Genomic DNA, 11,373 nt, shown 5'->3' on the forward strand with positions numbered 1-11,373 from the left:
CAGTTCACTGCTTGTACGGGAAGCTCTTCGCGTCGGCTAGAGGGGTGAGGTTTGGTTTATAGCCACACCAAGTCATTTTAATACAACTCAGTTAACTGTGTTGCCTTGCAGGCTCCAAGTGTTACAGGCAGACCCGAGTCCGAGTCTTCCTACCATTCACTGTCCCCTTCTGGATTTCTAGGGACCCCAGATACGATGGCATCAATGTCAGTTAACTTGGCACTGTTTAAAATAGATCTATGATCAAATCTTAAGTTTTTCCAAATAAGACCCTGGATGAATGCAAGAAGGTCATTTGATTACTTTAAAATAAGAGTATTTTATGTTAAGTTTGAAAAAGCCAGTCATAAAACTAAACCCTGTACCAATGAATATAGTTCGTGAAGCCAGCAGCACAGGCTTATTATTATAAATATCAAGCACCACCATTATGAGTAAGCTCATTTATTTTCAAATGAGCCTTTGCAATCGTTAATTGTTCACGTCTGTGAATATCCCCGAGACAGACAGTATTATTAACTCCATTTGAAAGGAAGAAAACTAAGGCACAGAAAACCCGTAATTCATTGCCCTGAGGGGAAAAGGAGACACTGGCAACACTGGCTGTCCTTTCGCTGCATCTTCTGTTTGGTAGAGATCCGGGGACATCTGGAACATCCACACTCTCTCTCCCACTCACGGTCATGCCACCATCTAGTGCCGCATTGACATTTCCTCTCAATCTCAGGATAATCACATCGATGTAGCACTTGGCAGGTTTGTTATCTCAATGTCTATTATCTCAAAAATTAATCCTCATAGCAACCTTAGAAAGAGACAATATTAGCCCCATTGCATAGGAAAATGAAGGATCAGTGAGAAAGTGACAGGTCTGCCACTGGCGATGGGGGACAGGGCCATTGCGGTGAGTCAGGCCTCAGCTGCAGGTCTGACTTTATGCCACTGCCCCCATCTGTGGGGTCCAGGAGGCTGCTGTCTAAGCAGAAGGCATGGCCCATCAGGGGCCATGGGTGGTGGGCACAGAATTGAGTCATCTGCCTGCCTTCCCACCCACCTGTGTGTGTTGTTTGTTTGATTTAAGTCCTGTGAGCGTAGTTTAGGACCTTGTCCCTTCCCACAGCATAGCATAGAAAATTTGGGCAAGTCCAGACCATGACTAAATCCACTTAAACCACCCCCCCGCCCCAAGACCGGCGGATTCTCTCCCTCTCCGCCTGAGATATGATGTTGCCTTAAATGGTCCAGCAGTCGCGGAGTCTCAGGGGAGCTCTCTGCCTTAGTTGGTGCATTCCAGTGCTGCTGGGTCTGTATTTCCAGGTCTTGCTTTATCCTTTTATTTTTTAAAGTAGTTAGTAATTCCAATCTCTCTGGCCTGCATGAAATTTATAAAATAAATGGACATGATAGGAAATAAATATTTTATGGAGCCACCGCTGTGTGCGAGACGTTCTGCTAGGGAGGCTGAGGGTCCCATAGCTTCCAAGCACCGGTCCTGGCCTAGTGGAGCTCACAACATATTGAGAAGGGAGGACGGACACCACTGACACAGCCCACGCTGCCCAGTGCCGGGTGCAGGAGGGGCAGTGGATGCAGGGGACTGAGGGCAGGGTGTGCTGGGCCTGGGCCCTGGCTCCGTTTGGGAGCCTCGTGGCTGCTCTGCTGTCTTCCTCCATGCATGGCCTGGGCCACATTGTGTGCTGTGGAGTTGTTGGATCAGACCTGGATGCTGCAACCCAAGGAGAGAGAGGAGGACAGAGCCCGGGAGAAGAACAGCACTCGGCAGTCTGACCCCTAAAAACCAAACACAACAGAAACCAAGCCAATGGCAATGGTTGAGAAGAACCAAGCCAGCGTGTAGGGGAGGCCAGGGTGGTGCCCTGGGCATCCAGGGTGGAGGCACTCAAGGAAAGGAATGACCAGAAACACAGCTGGGGAGGCCCGGAAGGCCAGGGGCTCAGGCTGAACTGTCTCAGGGGTCCCAGGGGACTGACGGGGGAGTGAATCGTCAGAGGTGGTCAGAGCCACAGATTCCTGGGGGACATGTGCTGTGGCTCAGGATGGAGAAAAGGTGGGCTGAGGTCGGGATGGTCGGTTCAGTCCAGTGCACAAAGGCGTCTGGAGGAAGAGAAACTTTACAGCCCATGTCCTGGAGGGGCCGCAGACAGGAAGCACCCGGTGCTGGAAACCACAAGCTGCTCCTTTTCATTGATGAAGAGGGGAGTGGGGAACATAGGGCGAATTTCAGTGTCTACTGTAAAGAGGAAGGATTTACCTGATATGGTGTTGCTGTGTGATCTGGGCAAAGCTAGGGGAGCTGGTTTTCGAGGAGTGAAGAGATAGGGTGGGGAGGGGGTGATCCGGACATGGGTTTGGGAAACATGAGGGGATCCAACTGTGAGAGACCAGAGGCACCCTCAGGACAGTGGAGCCCGGTTCTTTTCTCTGCAAATAAATCTCACTTTCCTACATCTCAACACATGAGGCGGCTCACCCCAGTTTCTTGTTCTTTCTCTAAGGGGGTTTGGCCTTCCATTGCCTCTAAATGGGGGAAAAGCTAATGGGGCTCACGTCCATGGAGGGGAGTTCAGGATGAGGCTGGTGGTTCAGGCATCCTATGAGCCCGAGGGGAGGCCGCTGGCCTTGTGGTGCTTACGGAGACTTGCAGCGGCTGTGATCCACATTGGGGGTGAGAAGAAACAAGACGTGAGGCTGCAGACACCCGAGAGGCACTGTGGGGGCAGCACCCCACAGGCAGAGGCAAACGGTGGGCATGCAGTTTCCCTTCCCATCTGGTGTCCACTGGCAGCTGGCAACCCCATGCGGAGACCTTTGGTGCCTGCACTATCCCCACCCCCTTTTACCCAGGGCCCCTGATGTGCTCGGCTCTGCCTGGCACGAATCCCAACAACTCTCCCTGCCTCCTGCTTGTGCGAAATGAGCAAATGTGAAATTGCCCAGGATTGAAGAGCTCAGGACCTTGAATTCCAAGAGCCAGGGAGAAATACTCTGTTGTTCTTTAGACCCAACAAGCCAAATCTGTTCACACCAAGCCTTCATTCCCAAGGCAACCCTCCCTTTTGACGGTCCTAAGGTGTTGCCACCTAATTTCATGACTTTTGCCACTGCAAAGGCTTCCCAAATTCGTACTGGGGCCATGCCTCTCAAAACGGATACAGGAAGGAGTCCAGATTCTCCTCTCTAGACACTCGGGCGGTGCATCGGAAGTGAATCTGAGATTAAACCCGTGTATCTTAGCTCCTCAGTGCTCCCCTTCATCATTTCTTGAACATACGTAGTAGCATGTCCTGGTCTTCTTGGCAGTCTCCTTAGGGATGTAGGGGAAAGGCCGTTTTCATATCAACTTTCTTTATGTTGCCATGAATTAGCTGCTTGCTGACTAAACTTCTCAGACAAAAATCACACACTTCCCGAGTATTCACCCTTTCACACCACAGTCACCTGCTCTAGTATTTGCACACAGTTACATGATTATCAAAACTGCAGTTCAACTAAACGCTCTAAGTGCAGGTAAAGGTCTGTCCTCAAGGTGCTGGTTGAAGCAGGTGAGTGGAACAGTTCCAGGTCCCTGCCGTTCCGGGGTGTCAGTATCAGCTCTGTTCAGGGGTGACAGACAGCAAGGCCCCAGCCAGGAGAGGCCAATGGGATGAGAGGGAGAGGGAGAGCTCAGAGGTGGGGCAGGAGCCCCAGGATGGGGGACGCCAGAGCCTTGGCAGGTGGCCACCTCAGGACCAGGAGGCTCCCCAAGCCAGGGGTTCTTTCCCTCCCAAGAGCAAGACTGATAGGAGGCTTGGGAGTCAGGGGCGAGGACAGATGGTGGCAGGTGCAGGGGGTGAAGGGGCCCTGCCTGGGATAAGATGGCAATGGAGCTCAAGGAAATAGAAGCAGCCACGTGGCCACAGTGGCCACAGTGCAGGAGCAGGTGCTGCTGGGGAGCTGGGCCCCAGGCTTTATCTACACTGTCTCGCTGTAAGTCCTCTCCCAACTTGGCACCATCGTCTGACTCCACACATTGCCATAGCCCTGCCAGGCAGGTGCTTGCAAAGGCCACAGAGCCATTGAGTGGGTGCAGGAGGGAAGCACACCAGGAATTCGGCCCTGGTCTGAGGCAGCAGGGGACAGTTGACTGTGGTCAGCAGGGCCTGAACCCCAGCTCTGGAGCCTGCGAGCCACCCTGAGGGTGCAGAAATCTGAGTGCCTGGGGCCATGTGCAGAGTGTGGCCATGTCACAGCTGTGGCTTCAGCATTCAGAGCCTCTGCCTCCACTGGGGATGAATGCAGGTTTCCAACATCTCTGTTTGGGCGGTGCTGATCTTTTTCCTAACTGGCGACTTACTGGTTCCAGGAGAGTTCTGGGCAGGCTGCAAATGTCTGCGTTAAAACAGCTCTGCTGGGCTAAGACAGGACAGAAGCAGACAGCAGGTGGAGGAGACACACTTTCCTATCCAGCAGAACCTGCGGCAAGCTCCACAGCGCTCTCCAGTCTTGCTTCCGGGAAGGTGGTTAATTCCATCTGGTCAGTATTTCCACACCGCGCAAGCCTCCACTTCCTGGGCTTGCCACTTAAATGAGTCCAGAATTGCCTCACCACCCTTTTACTTGCAGAACCTGGCCTTCGTGTTGTGGGGATGATTAGGAAAGAAATTTGCTTCAGGAAATGGCCAGAAAGGGGTTCCACAGAACTGGCTTATGAAATAGTTTTGCAGAATCTGTACTTAGGAAGCTGGAAACAAAGGCAAAAGAAAAAATAGAAAATCTTATTGTAGAAAATATGCTTTGCAGTGTTTGAAAATGCTGTTCTTGTTAAATTAACCCATTAATAAATACAAACCACTTAACATTTGCTTTTTAATTGTTGTCTCTAGTGCCAAAATAATTAGTCTGTGAAGCCAGTGGGAGTCTGTCTAGTTGGAAAATAGTAGTATTTATTCTTTGAGGCCCCAAACATCAAAGAAAGTGTTGTTTAAATAAAAAGATGGGGTGTAAGCATGCGAGGTGAGTGGACAATGGGAAATTACTTAATGGGTACAATACTCATCTTTTGGGTGAACACTAACAGCTCAGACTTCAGTACTGTGCAACATATCCATGTAACAGAATTACACCTGTACCCCCTACATTTATAGAAATAAAAAAGATGCATCATAAACTGAACAAAACAGCCTATATCTTGAAGAAATCATGCTTGAAAAGTGATAATTTCACTCTCTAAAATTTAATTTTTAATTTTAAATTATTGTATGGGAGATAACTCCCATGGCTCAGAAATGAAAAACATGAAAAGCATTCAGTATAGTCTGTTCTCCGTCCATGTCCTCCTCTGTCTGGTTTCATTACACTCATCTGTGTAACAAAGTCTTTCTTATTGATTTCTAGGAACTCTTTATATGTGGCACTAAGGGCATGAGTTATGATTAACTTCTTGTGCATCCCTAGAGCTTCCTGATGCAGATGCAAACACACAGGAATGTGAGTGCTCACCTTCATCTTCTCTGTGTTTTACACAAATTGTGGCAGATTACATGCACTTTATCACACTTTGCTCTTATAAATTGGATAATCCCCCATATGAATACATGTAGCATTCCATTTTCTTACAGCTGTGGAGTATTTCAGTCCCACACTGGATGGATGATTGGAGTTGATAGACACAGATTCTTTCAAATCTTTTGTTTTTCTGTATAACAGATAATGCTGTTCTCTTGCTAATATATCATTTTGCATCTGTCTTTAGAATCAGTCGTGAAATTGCTGGGTCAGAGGACACATATCTTGGTAATTCTGTAGGTGTTGCCAAATTATCCTGCCTGTGGTCATGCGATTTGCTCTTCCCAGGCATGAAGGCCACTGCTTCTCCGTGGCTCCTTACCCCCACATAGTGAATCTCTTCTGACATTTGCTGATTGAATAGGTTTCCCATTCTATTATTAGTAAGGCTGACTATCTACTTAGTTTATTTTCACTGGATCATTCCATCAAAGTTTTTTGCCTATCGATCTATTGAGTTTTTTTATCTTTTTCTTTCTTATTGATTTTTTGGAGCTTTTAATATATTAAGGATGTAACTTATGATAAGAGGTGAAAATACATTCTTTCCCTCAGTGTCTGTCTTGATTTCTTAATTTGCTGATGGTAGTTTTTCATGCAGAAATTCCTATTTTTGTGTAGCTTAACTTACAAATTCTTTTATTGCATTTGGATTTTTCAGTTTTAATTTAAAACATCATGGAATTTGGCCGGGCGCAGTGGCTCAAGCCTGTAATCCCAGCACTTTGGGAGGCCGAGACGGGCGGATCACGAGGTCAGGAGATCAAGACCATCCTGGCTAACACGGTGAAACCCCGTCTCTGCTAAAAAATACAAAAAACTAGCCAGGCAAGGCGGCAGGCGCCTGTAGTCTCAGTTACTCGGGAGGCTGAGGCAGGAGAATGGCGTAAACCCGGGAGGCGGAGCTTGCAGTGAGCTGAGATCCAGCCACTGCACTCCCGCCTGGGCGACAGAGTGAGACTCCCTCTCAAAAAAAAGAAAAAATCATGGACTTTGTCCATGATTTCTTTTAGTATTTTTATGTCTTTACTTACAACATTTAAATATTTTATCTTTTTGAAATTTATTTTTATATACATTGTGGGACATGGGTGCAACTTTCATCTTTTATTATTTATTTTGCTGAATGCTACTCAGTTGTCCTAATGCCATTTATCACAGTTTTTTTCACTAACAATTTTAGATGTCACTTTTATGACTTAACTAATTTCCCTCCTATTTTTGTGTCTATCTGCATTTCCTGTGCTTTTCTGTTGTTCCGTGTGTTTGTTCATGACCCAGTACAACAGTGTTTTAGTTATTAAAACTATTATATGATCTAAGAACTGGTAAGGCTAATTCTTTCTCTTTACTCTTTTTTTTTTCTGGATTTTCCTATTTTTGTTTGCTTCTTTTTCTATTTGAACTTTAGAATCAGATTGTCTAGTTCTCACCTCACAGTAAAATATGTAAATAAATAAATAAAATACAAAGATCCAGAAAAACTTCAATCTATTTTTATTTAGGTGCATTAATTTGCATAATAAGTCAGGGAAAGTTGGCGTTTTATGATGTTGAGTCTTCCTAGTCGAGAACATCATAAGTCTTTCTATTTGTTCAAGTTTTCTTTTATAAACTTTCGAGAGTGGATAAAAACATATCTCATATAGATCTTAACTTTCTTGCTAAGTTTATTCCTAGGAACTTTTTCTTCCTAATTAAATAGGAGTAATTTCTTGTGCTATATCATCCAAAGCTATTGGTTTCTGTACATCAATTTTATCCCTACATCTTACTAATTTTCTTATTATTTGTTGAAGAAATTAACTTGATATTGTCTTTTGGTTTGAGATAGGTGTATCTTTCAATGTTATGAAAATACTTATCAAATCCTATTTTATTAAGTTTTTTAACACTAAATTTCATCAAATACGAAATGCAGTGTCTGTATAGATTATCTTATTTTTTTAAATCTTGGATCTGTTTGCAAACATTTTTTAAAGTTTTTGAATTTTATTTTTACATACAAATGTGTTTGGTTGTCCTTTACAGCATGTGTCATTCAAAACACAATTTCCCATAAGGATGCCATGTTTTCCTAAGCATTTAGAGTTCCACAGCATCTTGAATTCATTTAACAAAATGTTATAGAAGAAACAACTTAATACAGTTGTGTCATTATTTAAAAGCTAACATTTTTCTCTGAGCTTGAAAAATAATAGATACCTTTTCTAGTGAAGAAAGCACCTTAAATTCTTTCTTGAATAAAGTAGGTGTGTGTGGATAGATGAGTAGATTGGCAGGCAGATAGATTAGATAAACATTGTCAATAAAATTAAATGGACATGATGCACACTTTAAAACTCTCTCTGAAATAAAATAATGAGAAGTAAGAAATCCGAGCCCACGGATGTCAGCCTGTTCAGGTGGTCCTGCTGGAGCACTGTCTCCATGGAAACAGAGGAGTGCCGGAAGGAAGGACTGAGGAGACGCGGCAGTGAGTCCACTTTTTTCCCCAAAACACCATCATTTCCTAAGCTTATTTATCACCTTTCAATTCTACAGAATCACATTATGATTTTATGGTGACTAAGGACCAAGAGTAGAAATGTCTTATCTCCAAGGCATGGAGCAGGCACTCACCATTGAAAGGAAGCAATCTTCAGGCTTTTTACAGGATGTCGATCTCCGGGGAATGTCAGCAGGGGCACGAGGAGAGCAGTCGATGCATCTGGACTCATAAATTGCTCACGTTACATCCAATATGCAATGTATGATATGACAGGTGTCATGGAGGTGTCTGTAAAGGCGCCACAAACACCAATATCTGGGTTACTTATTTGTCTCCTCTGCAGTGAAGCTGGCAATAAACGCATCTCCCAGAGGCTGGGGAAGGTGGGAGAGAATGATCAAATGAAAGCTGCTAAATGAGGGCATTTTTTCTGTCTTCCTGAATCATCAGCCATAAAACAACAGCAAGTCAGGGGTTGCGTCATTCTCTCTGCTGCTACAACCAGCGGGTGATGGATTGGATGTGGTGGCTCCAAAATGCAGATGAAGGTCAGCACTGCATTCTGGCTAAGACTTCCCAAACTCTCACTTCACAATTAATTTGTGTTTCAAACAATGAATGTTATTGTTATTTTAATGATGACATGAGTTTAAAACTTTGATGCTTCCATTTTTCAAAAAGGGCAAACCACCACGGACAATAACAAAATCCTTTAATACAACAGCACTGGGGAAGAGAGCCCAGGGCTTCTGCAGTTGCTGATTCTCGGCACCTCCGTCTCCGTTACTCTCTGATGTTTCTTAAAGGCTTTCATATACGCATGAGATAAAAGCAGCACAGCAGAAATAAATACAATGAGAATGAAGACGAGGCGGTTCTGGACAAGGTGCTGCTCAACCAGGAGGTGGCAGCAGCAGGAGAGTGGACCTCCTTCCACTGAAGCTGCACGTAAACAGGACCTTGGAGGCCAGTGAGCTGGGTACAAAGCTCCCTGCCCCAGTAGGGACGTGGCCTGTTCTAGGCAGAAGGCAGTTGAGCAAAGGAGAGAGGCGGCAAAGTAGAATGACTTCAACTCTTTTAAAGGTTGAAAAATGCTGAATAAAGGCATAGCTGTGAAGAGTATGGGATTGTTTATATTTGCTGAGTAATCAATACCACATATTGCTTTCACGTGGTTTGCTCAGCTCTGTCCCAGGGCACATCCAAGAAGCATGGGCATGTTTCTGTGCTCTTACAAAGCCTCCTTTCTGTTAGGAAGCCTGCAGCACACACAAAATAGCCATCGGCAAGAGTGTCTGTGGCCCCAGTGCTGCCCTGGGCAGCACACGAGAGTGATGGACTTTGAGTCCCTTTATTTTCTGCTCTCCGGAAGGAGGGGTTTTAATAGGATTTATCCTTTTATATGTTCTGCCTAGCATTAGAGAAGCAGACAATTTTAGTCAATCATTCAAGACCATCCTGCAACCTCAGCTTTTGTGCTTTACAACCTTGTAAAGAAACATAGCATCATAATTAATTACAATTAGAGCACTGTGATGTGAAATATCAGTCAAAAATCTAAGTCTGCCAAAAATCTAAGTCATAACCTTTGGCCTGAATTCCTGTAGCATAATCTTAGATAGGCGCACACATCCCTGATCCAAGGGCCTGTGCACACCAGGTGCTCCTCCCAGCAGGGAAGGCTCGGAGGTGTGGGCCAGGGGATCATGCAGAGTTGGGCTTTCAATCAGCATCTCCGGGAATCAGGACACTGCACTCACACACACGCTTGCCACACAGCCTGGCAGGAGCCAAGACAAGGCGGCAACACTTTCATCTTTGAGAAAGGAGTTTGAAAACATTCACTGCAAATTAACACAACTTTTCTGACTGGCGTGTGCCCACAAATGGGTGCAGCTGCACCCCGAACCGGCCTGGGCTCCCTGAAAGATCAGAGGGAAATGTGAGGGGCAAACGCGTTCAGTGCAGATCTCTCTTTCTTCAAGCAGGGGAAGAGAGGTTTCCAAATTTGAAAGTGACCTTCGCACCTCCTCTCCTTTCCGCTCCCCTCTTCAGTGGAATGTTTGAACAAGCACTGATGACTCGCCCCCTAATAGCACAGATAAGGTTTTACAAGAACAGGTGGGCCTGCTTGAAAGCTAAACTTTTCCTGAAGCCACAATAAGACAAATGATCCGAAACTTGCAATTTGGTTAATGTTTCTCTCTCCGCCTTGCTGTGTACACAGCTCCTTCTGGCCGGCAGCAGGAAGAGTGGGCCTGTGTGTGCCAGGCCCTGCAGTCTCTCCTCTCACCTGGTGTCTCCAGTGAGGGGCCTGAGTCACCGCACACCATGAGCTTGTGCTCAGCCTGCACATCTCCCACCTCCCACCAGCTGCTCCTCAACTGGCAGGGCCAGATTCTAGCACAATCTCACTCCTGTGCAGATGCTCGGGTTTCCCTGGTGTCTGGGGGGTGGTGTGCTTGGTGGCCTGAGCACTGCAGTGAATCCATGTTTCCCTCCCAGCACGCTCTTCTGTCCTCCAACTTGGCGGACAGCTCTGGCCAGGGACGTAGCCCAGCCGATGCCCACCCTGCGCTCTGTCCATTTCATAAGAGCCCCCGGTTTCCTCACTTCCCTCAGATTTTGACAAGAGAACGGTCCCAGTGTGGCCCAGAAAGGCCAGCAGGGTGCAGCCTGGGACTGACAGCAAAGGCGGCTCTGGTGGGGAGAAAGTAGCTCTCCCAGCCTAGCCCCACTGGTGGGCGGCACCTCCTGGCTTCAGGCCATCTTTTGTCCCAGTCCCAGGTAAGAAAAACACAAACAAAAGCCAGCGTCACGGCGCTCGAGAAGCAGGAGGCCATTCACTGACAGCAACACACTGTGTGCACAGACACACGCGTGGACAGGAGGTAGAGCTTGGGGTTGCTGTGGAGTGGACAGGACTCTGGAGCGGCAGGCGGTGCGGACCCGCTGGGCAGCCGAGCATGGTTGTCGTTTTGAGCAGCAGGAGCCAGTTTGTTGCTCAGGGCCTTGTCTTCTTTACAAAGAGCCCCAGGCCACGGGGGCTTCTCTGGGTGCCTCTTTGCTGCCACGCTTGCACGCGGGCGGAGAGCAGACCCGGCCACCGACTCACTTGCTTTGCTGTCTTCAGATGGAAAAGCCACTGTCATAGCCCCAAAGGAGGGGAAACTGTACTGATTTGGGGAACCTCTATGTTGATTTCAAAACAGATAGTCTCCTGTGTTCTCAAAGACTGGAAGTGAACCCCACAACCGCCTTAGGCCGTAAAAGCTTTATCCTTTCTAATGAGCATCCCTGTGACCTGCTCTGTGCCC

Source organism: Macaca mulatta, chromosome 12 (assembly GCF_049350105.2).
Source record: "Macaca mulatta isolate MMU2019108-1 chromosome 12, T2T-MMU8v2.0, whole genome shotgun sequence".
Taxonomy (NCBI): Eukaryota; Metazoa; Chordata; class Mammalia; order Primates; family Cercopithecidae; genus Macaca; species Macaca mulatta.